The sequence below is a fragment of the Myotis davidii genome, unplaced genomic scaffold (assembly GCF_000327345.1).
Source record: "Myotis davidii unplaced genomic scaffold, ASM32734v1 scaffold151, whole genome shotgun sequence".
Lineage (NCBI taxonomy): Eukaryota > Metazoa > Chordata > Mammalia > Chiroptera > Vespertilionidae > Myotis > Myotis davidii.
In genome coordinates this window covers 2972433-2990447 of record NW_006285248.1, presented here as the reverse complement: position 1 = coordinate 2990447, position 18015 = coordinate 2972433, and the positions used below count along the sequence as shown (strand labels likewise).

General features: G+C 39.2%; 1 long non-coding RNA gene across 1 annotated transcript; it reads right to left on the bottom strand.

Annotated features, from left to right (window-relative positions):
* Window positions 1–1478: 1478 nt before the first annotated feature.
* Window positions 1479–5092, bottom strand: LOC107181857. The gene is made up of 3 exons (XR_001512571.1): window positions 4998–5092; window positions 4698–4824; window positions 1479–1658 (listed from the first exon to the last, which is right to left on the bottom strand). It is a non-coding gene; the product is annotated as an uncharacterized LOC107181857 (long non-coding RNA).
* Between the last annotated feature and the right edge of the window lie 12923 nt (window positions 5093–18015).

Genomic DNA, 18015 nt, shown 5'->3' with positions numbered 1-18015 from the left:
GGGGGGGGGGTGTCAGTCTTGTGGGTCAGAGCCCTTAACCTGTGAGGTCTGCACTAACTCCAGGTACTTAATGTCATAACTGAATTATAGGACACCCAGTTATTACCTAGAGGGTTGGGCAATTGCTTGGTGTGGAAAACCCACAGGTTTGGTGTCAGAAGTGGTGTGAGTAGAGGAAACCGTTTTTCCTTTAATAGGTTAATGGTTATGTTAAATATATACTTCTTTATGTAGACACTGTGCTATTTATTTCTAATAGAATTGGCTATCTGTCTCATAGAATATTTCTAGAAAAATATTTATTTCACATAATACTTAAGTAGATCACTGGCAATAGGGATCGCTGAGTTACCAATGGTATCTTTATGGTCACAACCTTAGACCTATATATAAAATGTCCTGAAATAATATTAAACCTTTTCTGGGGTGGACAGTGCGATGATACAAATGGAGACTAAGAAAAATCTACCTGGCAGGGGTAAGACAAAAGACTGGACAGAAGGAGGGGTGTGGCAAGGGAACGGCATGATCTAAGAGAAAATGGATGAGGATTTAAACTCTGGTTGGCAGTAGGGAGGAGAGGGAAAATTGAAGAAACTCACATTTTAAAGTTCAGGATTTGGCATTTGAAAAACAAGGAAGGAGCCACAGATGCTAGTTATCATGGAAAACAGTAGCATCTTGATGGAAATGAAGAATTTGGGAGGGCCATATGATGAACCCAGTTTTGGCCCTGTTGAACTTTAAGTAGTGACAGAACATTTGGAGATTTGAGGCTGGAACCCAGAAAAGAGATTCAAGCTGGAAGTACATTTGAGTGTCACCAGCAAAATGTTAATTGCTGAAATCATTAGAATGTATGTTCTCTTTGATGGAGAAATTACAACAAAGAAAATCAGAGAAACAGGGGCTGGGGAGGGGGTGTCTTGAAATAGGCTCTTCTCATACTTTTATGCCCCATTACTAGCAAAAAAAAAATGTGACAAATTTAGTTTGAAAATTACAGCAGACAACTATTGTAATGGTACCTGCCTCTCAATGATCCTCCATCTCTGGGAATGGCTTATGGCAATAGGGGTGGGGTCCAGTATCCATTTTACTACATGACCCTCCAACTCTCTAATTCATTCATTCATTCATTCTCACTCTCTCTCTCTCTCTCTCTCTCTCTCTCTCCTGGTAACTTGGAATGGATAGACATTGTGAGTAGGCATCACATGTATGGTACAGCCCCATAGAAAAGGTTAACCAAGTCCTACCTCTGAGGTTCCTGAGGCTTAAAACCAAACCTAAAGTTTGGTCTTAAATTCTCCATAACACACCAGTCTGTTTTCCAACAACTGCTATCACTCCTGTTTCTGCTTTAAGGTACTTGGAGTTAGTTTCCATTGCTGTAAACAAAATACTCAATTAATACCACTGTCTTAGTCCCTTCTGGCTGCTATAACAAAATAGCAGAGACTGGGTGTTTCACCAACAACAGAAATATATTTCCCATGGATCTCGATCCTAAGATGGAGGCGCCGGCAGACTCACTGTCTGGTGAGGACCCACTTCCTGGGTCACAGGTGGAGGGCTCAGACCTGGGGACCTAATCATCTTCCAAAGACTCTCCTCCAAACACCGTCACTTCAGGGATTAGGCTTCAACATGAGAATCTGGGAAGTGACATAAACACCATAACCACCATAAATAAATATTTAATGACCATTCCCTCAGTCCCACTCAAACTCTAGTGTGGATATGAATTGCCTAGGCATCTTGTTAAATGCAGATTCTGATTCACCAGGCCTGGGGTGGGGTCTGGGACTCTCCATGGCTACCAGCTCCCCAATGATGCCTTTACTGCCAGCCTGGAGACATCCTTGAAGCAGCAAAGGCACCATGTCTCTCTGCCTTCAAGGAACGCATAGTCTGGCACTGAGGGACTAGCCTTGGCTCTGTTTAAAACTATTGTTCTTAACCTTGCAAATCACTGAATTAAATCGGACATCAGTTTTTGCATCTGTAGAATGAGAGTGGCAAGATGACTAACACATCCCTCTCAACTATTAAATTCTGTCCATTATTATGGTCAAAATTAATTATACAAATGGGTGCACCATCAACTTACACGACTGTCCATTATACAAGAGAGGAGTGGGGGGAGGTCTGGAAGTCTTTGAATTCTTGGCTAATCCTAACTTTTCCTCGTTATCCTTTTCTGTATTTTCTACTATCAACAGGTATATTTTCATAAGAAACCCCAAGTCTATGAAAGACAGTGTCTGTCCCTGTTAATCTCTTACTGTCCCAACCCCAACACAATGCTCCTCACCGAGTGTTGAGCTAGGGATGGCTCAGTCAGTCAATAGGTCAGAAGCTTCCTTCTCATGAGTGAGCAGAATCTGGAAGCAGTTTGTCCAGTGTTCCTGGAGGTGAACTGAGACCCCTGGGAGCTGAACTGCTTTTGATCTGATTGGCCTCCTGCCCAGCTTCTGGTTTTCACCCTAGCTCCCGCTGGTTAGGAACCCAGCCCTGAAGCCCAGCCAAAAAAGCTCACTCACTCAATTCTCGCCAGTCCAAGAGACAGACCCTGCTATGGTACTATCACCACTACCATCCCAATCCCCAGCTACTCGGTCTTTCCCATTGGCCCAGAGAGACCTCCCAGGACTGCAGCTCAGATCACAGCTCAGATAATGGATACCCTGCAACACTTGAGAAATTCTCCCCCGGGGCCTGAGTCTGCCTGCCAAAAGCCTTTTACAAATGACTTCTTTACATTTACAAGTAGACTAGAAACACAGCAACGCATTTTGCAGGTTAATTCCCTGTACTGACAAAATAACAGCTGTAGCTGAAGAGGTGAAATGTATTTGCTATGAAATTTCGGTTTGATCACACACTTTAATATATATCTATGCTTTCATTATGAATGAACTGTGACCATATAACATCTTTGGGACTTTGTTTCCTCATCTGCAAAATGATTGGACACCTCTCAAGTGCTTTCAGTTAAAATACGAGATAAATGCCTTTACCAAGCAATGAGATTCTCCCGTTGTGTTCATACTACAAAGTACGGCATGATCTCACAGTTTGTGGATAGTTGTGCGTGTGAGTTTTTCTCCTGTGAGGTCCTTGAAGACAAGGGTTTTGTTTTATTTGCTGCTGAGTATCTTCTGCGGTGATCCACTCACAGTAGGCCCCAGCAAGCACTGACTGAACTGCACACATTAATAACTAAGTCATAACACAACACCACAAATACTCCACACTTGAACAAAATTTGCAAAGTTTCCTTTATAATTATGAACAACCCTTTACACCCTGAAAAAATCGGTGTTTTTTTTTTAGATAAAAATAGTCATGTTGAGGGGGGTGGAGGGGGCAATGGGGGGGGATATTGTAATACTTTTAATACTAAAGATAATTTAAAAAAATAGTCATGTCAAAATTCATCAGCAGAACCTTGAGTTCCTTTGGTGACTTGATAGTAGCAAATGGGGATGAGGGGGAATTATTTCATGGATGAATATAGCCCAGCTTCTCAGAAAGCACCTTGGGCAGGTGCCAGAAGAGGCAGGAACTGGGAGCTCTGCCTGGTTGATGCTCAGAAACCCTGAGGCCACCCCTCCAGAGACAGAACGCTCATGACAACCTGGATGGTTAGGAAGGAGGCACCAGAGAAGCACCAGAACATCAAGATCGACAGCATTGGGCTTGTGGGGAAGCTGGAGCTAGGCTGGAGTCGCTCTCTTCCTGACAAATTGGCCTCAGAAAGTCCCTGGATCACTTTAAGAACATTTTGTAAAATATGTAAATACTTGTTTCTCTTATAACCCCTAGTAAGGAAATAGTGGTTTGAGAGCTAGCAGAAGAGAGAGTTGTTAAAAGATAATGTTCAGAAAAAGGTAAAATCAGAGTTCCCATACAGCTATAAAAATAAACATGGGTTGAAGAATTTCTTTTTAATCATAAATGAGGGAATCGGGCCGATGTTGTAACCAGTTTGAAAGAAAAGTCAAATCGGCACAAATGTATACGGAGTAAAGGAACATTGAGATGAATTACACATGGGACAAGACTAGTTTATCCACATGGGAGAAATAAATTAAGATCACTACTAGATGGGGCACTTTGTAGAGACCTACCACTTACAGACAGCTGCAAGCAAGTCAAAGACAAGGAGCGGGGCTGGAATCTGCTCACCTGGACAGGTATGTTATAGAGGAGGAACAGTTTCCATTGAAACACACACTTTTTTCTAGTTTCCTTGACCTGCAGTCCTATTGGGTCTCTAAGCTAACGGACATTTATTTCATCGTGCTTTGATGAGCAAATTGCTGTCATTTCATAGTTGAAATAGCGCCTGGTGTCTGAGATGCCGCTATTCCAAAGTGCTCACTAAAAAAGAGCCATGTTTTTTATATCCCAGATCCACGTGTGACAGAGCTGACCTTCTTTTTTTGAAATTTCTAAGAACTGGACATTCTCTGCTAGACATTCTCTAACTCTGTGCAGAAACGGGCCATGAGGCTTTTCCTTGTAAACAAAGCCGAATTATTATTTCCTCCAAGGATAATTCTGACTGTGCTCACATACCCAGGCGGGTATTCTGTTGAGAACCTGGGTTTCTGTACCATGAAATACAGAAGATAAGTTGAGCCTGAGACGGTTTGAAGGCTGGCGTTACCTATTACCAGGTTTCATACCTGAAGTCATTCCTCCCAGAGGTGCCCGGGGTTTGCACAGCTCTAGCTCTCCTCTCAGGGGTGTCTCTGATCTTTTACTGCAATTGCCCAACTGCTAGAAGCACAAGTTGATCCCTGAGAATGAGACCTAGAGAAGAAGGCAGAGCCAAGTTAGGGAGCCACGCCCGTCTCTCAAAGCCATCCTCCCCAAGAAGCACGCAGCCAGTGACTTTGCCCCCTGCCATCCCCTCACATGCACCACCCTGGTGGTCTCCCCTGGTTTTTCCATCTCAACCCAGGTGCTGAGTGGCCTTTGCTCACTTCTCTAACTTGTTCTGTGGTGCTTCATCCCCTCCTCTGCTCTGGGAGCTCCACCTGGCTCCCTCCTACCCCAGGCCACTCTCCCTTCTCATGAATGTTCCTCTTATCTTCTTGCCTGTCCAGGCAGCTGGCAGCTTTATTCAGAATCTAAAAACTCGTGTAATCTTGAGCATGAGGGCCAGGCACGCTAAAAACTACCAATTGGCTGCCTGGACCATAACAGCAGTTCAGCCTGGCCTTTGGTGAATGTCTCAATTTTTTTTAAGCAGAATGGTATTCCCAATGGACCCACCCAGGTTAAGTTAGCTGCAAAATATACATTCCAATAGCTGAATGAGTTGACCTGTTGTATGGGGTTATTTAGTATTGTTCATCTAAATACTGGAGAATGTCTGTCAAATACAATGGTTTCCGTGGTAGCTCAGTTGACGTTAAACTGTTCTGACAGTAAGTAGGCAACAGGTTCAGTAGCGTCTAGGAAAATCCTGGTTTGTGTTAATAAAACCATGCCATCAGCTTTGAGAAGGGCGCATACTCTATTCACTGTGCCTTGCAATGTCCTCCCCAGTTATTTAACGGCTGTATTGTTATATGTGCGTGAGCTCTGGTGCCAAATTAGGACACAACCCTGTGTAATCGGAATTGGAATTTACCCTCTCCACGACAAACTTGGAATTATAGAGCTTAAATCATAGATTCATGCGAAAGGTATTTATTGAGTGCATCATTGTTCTAGGAACTGGAGCTACAAAGATGAATAAGACAGGTCTCTGTCCTGGAGGAACTGAAGATACAGCAGAGAAGTAAACAGTGCAAATGAATATGGCAACATTTTCACATGGTTGACTTGTGCCTGTCAGTCACTGTCTATTCCTGGGGTCTAGGTTTCCTGAAAATGTACTAACTTAAGTAGAAATAAAATTCTGTAGTAGTATTATGACACATGGTCTTATGGGAGCACTAAAAAGTGATCTTGTCAGAAAATAAAATCATCATAAAAATCATATTATTTTGTTTCTACTTCTGGTATATTTTTTAATTTAAATAATAAAAGTAGCACATGCTTACTGTAAAAAAAATCCACAATCCCATCATTTTTTGGTGGGGAGAATTTGCATAATTGAATATTTATGAAAAAAGTCAAAATCCATTGATTCATTCATCTATATTGAAACTGACTGATAATACCTACTCTACCATCTTGGCTCTGCCCTCCCATTTTTTTTTTTACTGTTTTGTTCCTGAATAAAAAGAATAATAATGGTCAGTAGTAGATTATACTTAAACCCTGCTCATTCTTCATTTAATTAAAGCTAGTTGGGAAAAAAGTGTTTGCCAAAGAGCAGTGGCCTTTGTTGTGTATTATTTAAGCTTTTAGAGATAATAAAAGAGTTAACAGGCACCAATTTAGTAAATGACTTGAGTCTATAGAATACAAGATCACCATATGAAACTAAAGCTGAGGTAGACAACTTTTTTCTTTTTCAAAAATATTTTTTATTGACTTCGGAGAGGAAGGGAGAGAGAGAGAGAGAGAGAGAGAGAGGAACATTAATGATGAGAGAGAATCATTGATTGGCTGCCTCCTACAGGCCCCACACAGGGGATCGAGCCCACAACCCTGGCATGTGCCTTGACTGGGAATCAAACTGTGACCTCCTGGTTCATAGGTTGATGCTTAACCACTGAGCCACTCTGGCTGGGCTAGATACCTTCTTACACTGGTGGAAATTAGTACCATTATGGTTCCTTTCAAAGAGGTCTTTCATGGACAACACTTTACCTACATTCATATTCATTATTAGTTCTGTCACTTCAACCTTAATTCTTTCACTGAAATCAGTCATAACCACCCTTTTCCCCCCAATAGAAAAATGAGTTATAAGATTATCTAAACTTAGTAAGTCAACAGGTCAGTCCAGGTAAGTCTTTTGAAGGGTTGTTTTACAAAATTTGCAGAATATATTTGGCTTCTTAGAAGTCTTTCTTGAGTAAGATAAAAATATTAAAGACCAAAGCAAAAAATGCAGATTTTTAATTTCTGACTATTTTTAAAAAGAGCTTCTCCTCAGGACTAATATCCTAAAATTCAACACCAGGTTTTTCTCTATCTTACCTCAGTTTCTGACTTTGACCCACTCACCTCTTTGTACCTAATTTTTTTTTTCCACCTAAAACATCATACAATCACTAGAAGGTAATGAAAACCAAATCATGAATAGGGATTAGAGAAGATAAATACATTAATATTTTTAAGAAAAGAGTTTTAACCAAATCTCTTTAAGATAGCTAAGACAACATAAAAGACTCTTTCATATCTTTGACCTATACTTTATTCACCTCTAAAATGAAGAGTTGAGATAAAGATTTCTTGGGTCCAACATGGTATTAAAATTCTATTTCAAAAATAAAAAGAAATAAATTCTATTCCCATGTTATTCTATTATCATGAGAATATGTTCAGAAAAGTAAGAAATATCAGACAACAGCTCTAACCAGTTTGACTCAGTGGATAGAGCGTTGGCCTGCGGACCGAAGGGTCCCAGGTTCGATTCCAGTCAAGGGCATGTACCTTGGTTGCGGGCACATCCCCAATGGGAGGTGTGCAGCAGGCAGCTGATTGATGTTTCTCTCTCATTGATGTTTCAAGCTATCTCCTATCTTTCTCCCTTCCTCTCTGTAAAAAATCAATAAAATATATTTTTTTAAAAAATCAGACAACAAACATAAATAGTAACTATCTCAAATGCTTCCAATTAAGCCTCTTCTAAAACAAAGTAAAATTTCAAAGAGGCTTAGCTGGTGGTGGAAAATACCCTAAAGCCTATGGTCTGACTCAGGCCAAAGTCAAGGAATTAATGCAGTCAGAGCCACAACCAAGTGGACATGGTAGCAGAGAATCATTTAGAGGAGATTAGAAAGGAATTTGCTAGTTTCTCCATTCTGGTTTTATTCAAATGAATAGGAAATTCACTCCTGAATTTTTAAATTGCACTTAAGGAAAGATCACAGTAGATATAACATTAGGCATTTCTCCAGGCCATTCATATGCTTCTTGGGTGGCTGAAGGCCCTGCCCTCAGCTTCAGTGTATTTGAGGTATATATGCATGGCTTAGTTTAATGAAGTGTCTTTTTTTTATTACTATATATTTCAGAGAGGGAGGGAGTGGGAAAGAGATTTAGAAACATCAATGACGAGAATCATTGATCGGCTGCCTTCTGCACCCCCTACACAGGGGATTGAGCCTACAACCCAGGCTTATGCCCTGCCTGGGAATCAAACCATGATGTCTGGTTCATAGGTCGACGGTCAACCACTGAGCCACGCAGGCTGGGCCAATGAAGTATCTTAAAGGCATATTTACTAAAGCATTTAATCTACTCCTTGGGGGTGAAGAGATCAAGTGCATCCTGGTTACAGAGCCGAGTCTTGCTGAGATAGGAGCAAGGCTGCTGCTGGCTGGAGTCCATAGACTCACCCTGTGGCTTGCTGATAACCTCAACTTGTCAAACTTAAAATTTATCACCAGGCATTCTGAATTAGAACCTGAGACATTTCATCAATACCTGTCAATCCACACCCAGCAAAGAAAGCAATGCAGTGTCAAGCTTGGGTTCTAATTTAATGAGCTGGCCATAAAGCTGTCACAGGTTGTTTTTTTTCTTAGCTTCCTTCTTTCACCAAATTCAACCAAACACACAGGGTTCAACAGAATCACTCTGAGTTGAGAGAAATCCCACAGACTTCCCCACCATCCACCTGTGTAACCTACTAGAGAACTGGCTGGCCAATAGGGCCCCGGTGTATTTGACTGTTACACAAAGAGATTAAACTAAATGGTTCTTAGAGCTAACATTCCATAATTCTATTTCACTTCATTCTTTGGGTAACTCGTAGTATGGAGAACCCTGATTTCCAACTTTTGGCTCAAGGAAACGTGATTTCTTTTTTCCAAAATACAATCTCTATGCTACAAAAAAGCTGAAGGTACCTAGTTTAGCTTTACTCCTTTAGGGTGGGTATTTAAAGAATGAAATCAGGAATGGCTGCTTTTTAAAGAAGCAGTCATTTTAAAAGAGAATAAAAACTATAATTTAAAATGGAATTGTTTTTAATGAAATAATGCCACATATAAAGGCATCGTCTTTTAACCTATCTCTGTAGGAATAAATACCACCCCCATAGCTCTGTGTTGTAAATGGCCTCGCCAAAAAAGGGGACCCTATAAACAAACTGCTTTTATTTTAGTTAAGATGTTTAAAAAGAAAAGCCTAGTTCTTCTGCAAAGAACCTGAAAATCCCTCCCATGTACTACCTACAGGGAACTGTATCAGAATAAAACCATATTAAGCTTCACTCTGGGACACGTAATTACTAATCATATAATTATTAGGCGTGTTATTATTTCCACCACTTCCAGTGCAAGCAACAGAAAGAAGATTAAAATGTTCTTAAACGTTGGCCTGTGAAGGTGAAATGAAATGAAGTGTCAAGGCCAGATATTCATTCCGACTTTCTCTATAAACGACACAAAGAATAACACATTCAATCAATCATTTCTGGGCCAGGCAAAAGAGAGGTAGTCCACAAGAAATCCGGTTTTACACCAAGGTTCCAATGGGGAGAAGGAGTGGGTTGAAAGAGCGGATTCTTTAACCGAGTTGAGTGACAACTTTTCATCTGAACAGGACAGAATCGTTTAGCCAAATTGTGTAGAAGCAACTAAATACCTTCTCCATGAAGCACCCCACTCTTAGGCTGCAGGAGGATTAAACCAGTTATTTCTAAGTTTCTTCAAGTCTCTTTTTTCAGTGATTCCTGGAACTTTCACAGACTTATCCAAATGAAACACATGCCCAGTTTGAAGGCAAATCTACCACAGAAAAAGCCTCCTTTCACACCCAGTTCTATCTCGCCTCAGTCAGTTTATTCAAGATTCTGGCCTTTCAGGTTTCTGAGCTCAAATTTTCATTTCAACTACTCCACCTCCTAGAAATACCTAATGGACTATTAAAGAATTGGCAAAGAGTAAAAGAAATATTTCATAACTGGTATTTTTATTTTGGTTAGAAAAATTCACAGGTTATTTTAATTCACTGCTATAGTTCTCAGCCCATTTTAGAAGAGCAGTTGGGACTGGGATTATTTTATGGCGCTTTTCTCTAGACTGCCTGCAAGTCATTAAAAATGCATCCCCAGTTGGGCCCATGGTTAATTACTATGCTCTGCATAATCCATCTGTGAGGACTCGGTATGAAAAATGTTGTATTCCCCATTTTGCTTGTGTTCCCAGGTTATTTGGTCCCTTTGCTTGGGCTGATCTTGACCTGATTCTCATAAAAATAAATACAATGGTGTTAGGGTTCACAACCTTTGGGCATCACGGTTGCTCATGTGGGATGATGCAAGGTTGGACAGAGCATGGGAGTTCTAAAAAGTAACTTCTGTGTGTGCAGCCCACATCGTTTCCTTAATGAAGAAGGCGATTAATCATATAATCCTGAATTGAGAATCTCCTTCTGAAACATGCTGAAGTGCTCATTGACTATATCTTTGCCATCGAGCAGCAATACGTTAGTGTTTGTTTAGTAGGAGGGCTCTACTTGCTACATTCACACTTGATCTTGAACTTCCAAGACCCAGAATACACACAGGAAGAGAAGGCAAAGCCAATTAACAGAGGCAGCCTGAGAATTTATCACTTACGAATTGTGCCCCACCTCAGATTAGCAGTTCAAGTTCTCATAGTGCCATAGTTTTAACTTTAGATATGAAAACCCAAGAATCCATATTAAGTCAGCCCACTCATTGGCATTTGATCAAGAAACTAGTGGAGCCTTGGCCAGTGTTGCTCTGTACACCAAAAGGTGGAAGGTCCAATTTCCTGTCAGGGCACATACCCAGGTTGCAGGTTCCATCCCCAGTTGGGGCATGTGCGGGAGATGACAGATCCAAGTTTCTCTTTCACATTTCTCTCTCTCTCCCTTCTCTCTCTCTCTCTCTCTCTCTCTCTCTCTCTCTCTCTCTCTCCATCTCTCTCTAAAAATTAAAAAAGAGAAAGAAACTACTAGAAATAAGGAAAGAGCACTACATTGGGAGTAAGAAGATCCGGGTCACTTACTATCTGTGGTTTGTTTCATCTGTCTTGTGGGGCTGACACCAGCCGTATCTACCTGACAAGGTTGCTGTAAGCATCTCAATGGGGATATGGGCCTTTGTGCTGTCTGTAAACAATAAAGGACTTTACAAAGTCCTTGAATAATTCACTTTCCTGTTATGTGTTCAGAAAATGGAATACATTTTCAAACAAAAATTTTACTCAAATGTTTCAAAAGGACTGAAAAAGTCCCCAATAAAATTATCTTCTGTTCTTCTCAGAAACAGAAAGAAAGGGTGAGCCCGGTAGCTGCGGCCCAGGGAATCAGAAAACAGAGTTCGACATCTGGCGTCAGGGGGAGCACTGAAAATACCTGAATCTTTCTAAGAAAGTTTGGGTAAAAGAGATTCACAATTTTCCACAAGACCTAACTTCAATTTAATTACTGATTTTTTAACTACAAAGCAGCAAAATATTCACGCAAGCAGAGCTATTTATTGGCCACCCCAGGGCACTTGTCCTTAGATTGGCCCCTTCTTGCACTTTACAATGCCTTTGGACACCTGTAAAATTCCGAAGGCAAAAGAAAACATCTGCTCACACCCCTGCTTTTATGCCCCTGGGTTCTATGAGCCAATGTTATTATTGATTTATTAATAATAATTATATTATCATGGTAGGATTTAGATTAGACCACATATACATGGCAATGGTAAATTGAATGGATGAAGTATTATTTTAATTTCAGTGGAATTATAGTAATTCATTTATGATTTATTGCTAACCCAATGAAGGGCCCCTAAATGTCTAAGTGCCTTAGGCCCAGAGTTACTTAAAAAGGCCAAAATAATTAAACACAAGCCTCAGTATGAAGTAGAAACAATAGTTCAAGAAGCAGTTTGAAGATAACATCAGTTTCTCTAAGAAACACTGTCGGTTGGGGTGTTGAACACACAATGCAATATACAGATGATGTATTATAGAATTGTGTTCCAGAAAGACTCAGGGGAAAGAGATGCCTTGCTCTTTACAAGGCTCAATTTAAATTAAATCACATCCATTTCTTTTCAAACTAAGTTGTAAAGTCGCAAAATAATCATGCAAGCATCTTCTCGAAGAAGTTACAGAGAGAAATATAAGTGAATATTTTTCGTGGTATTGAATCAATCTTTCCTCCATTCTACCTCTGTCCCTCTATCCTTTCCACCATTCTTCCTTCTTTCTTTCTCCTTTTCTGAAAGGCAACAAACAGGCTTAATTTATAAAGAAATAGGAAACAATATAGCCTGGTCAAATTCTCATACTTCTTCATCTTTGTGTCCGCATCCTGCACCATCCCCCACTCTCCTAACGGTAATGATGTGGGGAGAGAAGTTTTTATTTGATTGGGTCAAAGGTGAGAATCCCAGGACAATATTGTCCTTTTACTAGTCTTCGGTATGACAGAAAACATAAAGCCAGAGGCCACATACCTATCTTATCCACACATACCATCAACATCGGTAGGTATTCCACCACAGCCCTGGGCAGTCCATTCTGGCAAGCATTCTACCCCACAACCACTCCTGTGTCCTGAGACACAGATTGCTTTGACTGCTTGGCCATTCCTTGTATTTTCCTCTGATCTATTGTTTGTAAATAGAAATCAGCTAAATCTGATATTTCACAACATTTACATGAATCTTTCTGATGCTAAGGTACTATTCAGTTATTTCTATGGGTATCCAATACTGATGATGTGATAGATTGAAGATAGGTATCTAAAGTTACTTCAAAGTTACTACTTAGAAGTAAATATTCAACATAGTCATTTGTACCTGTGCGATGTAGTAAAATTAATCAAACCGTTTCCTCATTCTAAAAAAGGGTAATGATGACTGCAGGTATATTATAGGAACTAAACATGATAAGACAGGAGGAATGCTTTGTTACAATGACTGGCAGAGAAAGCACTCAGCAACAGTAACTAGGGTTAATGTCGTTGTGAGGACAAGAGGCAGTCTTTGTGAGGAATCAAGCAGAGGACCAAGCCTAAGTAAACATCTGAAAGACCCTCAGTCCCTCTACATGCCAACCCTTCTTTCCTTTTCCATATTGTAGTGTTAAAAGGTGTGAGTGGACAGGATCACTAGACAGCACTGCTTGTAATTAACATGGGGCGGGGGGAAGCAGCTGAGAATTTGGTTGCAAACACACTTAAAAGGACCTCTTTGGCACAAAAGATGATTCAGATGTAACCTGCTGCTATCCTGGATAATGCTAGAATTACTCCCCAAGATGGAAATAGCATGATCACTGGATCGGTTGGAGTTTGTGGTCAGGCATAAGACATTTTTAAGAAGCATGAGGAACAATCTAATTTGGATGTAACTAAACCTTAACAGTAGTTGAAATAACAACTTACACCTTTACCGCTGAAAAATTATCTTTTCACTTGAAAAATGCACATGATAATGACAAATGCCCTATGTATCTTCTGTTATATGAAATTAAAAATGCCCAGTTCAGCCCTCGCTGGGTGGCTCAGTTGACTGGAACATCATCTTGTGCACTGGAAAGTCGCAGGATCAATTCCTGGTTGGGGCACATATGGGAGGTGTGACAGATAGATGTATCTCCCACATCTCTCTCTCTTCTCTCTCTCTCTCTCTCTCTCTCTCTCCTCTCTCTCCCTCCCTTTCCCCCTCTTTAAAAATTAATAAAAAATAAAATATGGTACAATTTCATTATGGTGGTAATTCCTTTTATAATCATTTTTACTATGAAATATTTCAAAAACTTTTTTAAAATATAGAGACTAAGCTTCTGGGTATATACTACTTAGCTTAAGAAATAAAACATTACAAATATAATTGACCTCATTTCTCAATTCTTCTTGCCCCTGAACCCTGAAGTAATCACCATACTAAATTTGATGCTATTTACTCACTTGGGGTGCATTATCAAGGTTACTTTCTCAGGACAAGATAAAAGGGCTAGTATTCTATGAATCTTTGGAGTTAATTATTCCCTTTGTGCCTCTAAATAGAATTTATGAAGTGGGAAGGTCTAATGATATCAGAATTAGGTACTCTTTTTCTATTAAATCAAAAGGGAAAATATGCCATTTTAAGGCCACGCCAACTGTGAAATGTAACATCCTATAAAAAAATAAAATAAAACCAAGGATATTTAGAAACATGGGGAGAGAAAACTGTGTAGATGTGGAAAGAATTAAAGATATAAATTTCAACAATATGACGGACTATACATAAAAACCCTCCTGCTAGATCAACTGGAAATGCTGGGGGGAATTACATGAACTTTTAAAAAATGCACAGCTAAGTGCAGATAAGAGAAAAATACCCAGATGCCAGGAATAACGAAGCGACTGAAAACTGAACTGCCAAAAGAGTTGGCTACCCTGTGTTTGCCTCAATGGCAGGTGGTGAGCAGTGGTTGAGATCTAAAGAGTTTGGTTTTAAAGGACTGAAAAGGATAAGGAATGAGAACTTGACTCTTGCCAGGTAGAGAACTGAAACTCAGATCCCAGCATAAAACTGGAAGGACTAAACTCTCAGTATGGGGGAGAGGAGGTAATCTGCCCACCAGCAAAAGAAGACAATAGACAATATGGAAATCAGTTTATTTGCACTTGGGCTCTGAGTGGGGAAAATAAATCCCTTGAGAATTCATAATATGACCTGCATGACACAGAGGATTGAATTTATAATACATGTGTTCTAGGAAGCCACAGTGAAGAAATTACAAAGAACTAAATTCTAAGCCAGGGATTCCCATTGAGTGTACACAGAAGTAAACCCAAAACTAACTTGGAAGAACAGTCTTAACCCAAGCTGCACAAGAATTTTATAGATAAAGCCCTACTACAGATACGCTCATAATCGAAGATTTAAAACAGAACAGAAAACAATCTACACTAGGTGGATTCAGCAGCCAACAGCAGATGGAAACACCCAAGAAATTAACACAATAGAAATGTCTGATAGGAACTACTAAAAATTTATGACTAAAAGAATTATCACATTTTAACTTATTCTTCTAAAATTCTGATTACTACACACTCTACATTCCTTAACATACATAAAAATGAAAAATGAGTAAGCAGCTGCTAAGGGAACGATAAATAACAGCATTTGGAAGGAATATGGGAGCAAAACCAGAAATAGGAAACATTGAATTATTTGCCACTGAATTACTTTGGCACCACATAATAATATAAAGGTCGGGATTCACTTACCAGTTAGCTGCTATAGGGAAACATGGCCTCCTCCTGGAAATGTGTAAATTGAGGCTCTTTCCTCAAAAGTACCTGCAAAAACAGTGATGTAGAGCAAGCAACTACCTGGAGAAGCGCTGCGGGATGTTGGACGACACATCAAAGCTAACATGGTGGCTTGAATGCAGGAGACGTGGCGGTGAAGAAAAATGTTCTACTCATCTTCAAATAGTTCCTATATTTACTATTTGTGATGCTTTGTAAGTTAATGACCAATATAGTTACCATCGTCTCTTTACCTAGTTTATTCTGCTGAGGCCCCATGTAATAGACAGCATGGTTTCAATACCTATTTGTTGATTATCATGAACCTAAACTTAAACTTTCTGCTCGGCCACACGTACTCAGGAAATGAACTCTATTTTATATTTCCAGTCATCTTTGGTGTTTCCATTGCCACATTCCCATCTGATCCTGATCCTCTTTCATTTGGTTATCAGATATGTTACTGGCGCGTACCACGTGCCGAGTGCCGCTGTTCCAGAGGCTACAGCATTAAGGTGGTTGCAGGACCTTTCTTCATGCCTCCAGTGCTTCCTGTTGCAATGGAGTCTCTTCGATTTAACCTTCTTAAAACACAGACCGCTCGCCTACCTGTTCAGAACCCTTCAATGCTTCCCTAAAAGATACAGCCCAAACATTTTGTCTTGATATTATAAAGCCCTCCAAAATCAGGCCTGAAACGACCTTTCTAAAATTTCTCTCACCCCTCTCCTACTCGTTTATTTGCATTGGTTTGGGAGGCAGTGTCTCCCAAATAAGCCACATAGGGTTCTTTCCTCAGAGGATCAAACAGAGAGGAGAGGAGAGGAGAAGGGAGTGGAGGGGAGGAGAGGGGAGAGGAGGTGAGGGGAGGGGAGGGGAGAGATCTAACACTATAGGTTCTACAGACATTATAAAATGATAATATGAATAATTCTATACCAAAAATAAAAAATAAAAACGTAAACAAAATGGATAAACTCCCCCCCAAAAATACAAATCGCCAAAACTTGCAAAAGATGAAGTATAAAAATCTGAATATCTTCCCATCTGCTTAGAATTAGAAATTAAACCTATAATTATGTCTTCACAGTGAATCTCATTTATTTTAATTTCACACAAATTCTTCCAGGAAATATAAAAACAAAACTCGTTCCCATTCATTTTATAAATCCAAAGTAATTCCACTGCAAAAACATGACAAGGACAGTACAAAGAGGTAATGTCACAGGCCAATCTCACTCATGATGCAAAAGCCATATAGTACATGTAGATGAAAAATTCCTCAACTAATTTTCAGCAAACCAAACCCAGTAAGCCATAAAAAAGGATAATGCCTATAACAAAATTGGATTTGTCCCAGGAATGACAGTTCACTTAATATTTAAAAATCAACCCAAATAATTCAAAACAATAATAAAATAAAGAAGAAAATCATATGGTTATTATAGGTGCAAAAAAAAGGATTTTATATACTCAATATTCATTCATGATTTAAAAACAACAAAAAAATGGTAAACTAGAAATATAAGGGAATAGCATAAGTTCTACTAAGTAAGGGTCCCTTCCTCCTGCTCCTGTGTGATGTAAGTTAACATCATACAAAATGGTGAAATTTTGAAAGCTTTCCTATTGGGATCAAAAACAAGGTAAGTATGATTGCTCTCAGTGTTTTATTTAACACCTCAGACTTCTGCAGGGCATAGCTAACCCAATGAGGAAAGAAAGTAAACAAAAGGTGTAAGGAAAAGAAGAGAAGAAATAAAATAGCCACCATTTAGTGATGTAAGAAATCCAAAAGAATCTACAGAAAAGTTATTCTAATTAAGAGGAAAGTTAGAAAGTTTCTGGATATAAAATCAAAATACAAAAATCTCTTTTATTTCCACTAACCAAAACAAATTTTTTAAAATATTGTTTATAATAGCATTAAAAATATAATATTCTTAGGAATAAATAAAAGAAGTAAAAGATATCTCCCTAGAAAATTATAAAACATTATTGAAAGACATTAAAGACTCAAATACATGGAGTCTCCTGCAAATTAGAAGACTCAATATTGTAAAAGAGTCAGTTCTCAAATCGACCTATACTAGTAGATTCAAAGTAACCCCAATAAAAATTCTATTTGGTGTGTCAATGTGTGTGTATAGAACCTGATCAGCTGAATTTAAAATCTATATAGTAATGAAAGAGGCCCAAAACAGTTGACTCTTTAGAAAGAACAAGCTGGGATAACTTGATCTACCTAATGTCAAAACGTATTGCAAATAAAGACATTATGGTCCTGATGCAAGAATAGACAAACTGAATAGAGCAGAGAGCTAAAAGCACATCATGCACATAGGGATGCTGATTTGACAGAAAGGTGGCATTGCAGAGCACTGAGAAAAGATGGTCTTAACAAATGGGTAAATTGGATATCCACATAGAGAAGGAAAAAATGAAATGTAACTCCTATCATCTAAGGTGGACTGCATATCTAAAATCTGTACGATAAAGCAAATAAAGCTTTTATAAAATAAGAGAATCCTAATATATAAAAATCCTGGATCCATCATGACCAGAGGCACGACCAATAGCCAAAAACAGTAGAATGAAAAAATGATGGTATATTGCTACAGTAGAATACTATGTATACAACAATAAAAATGAAAA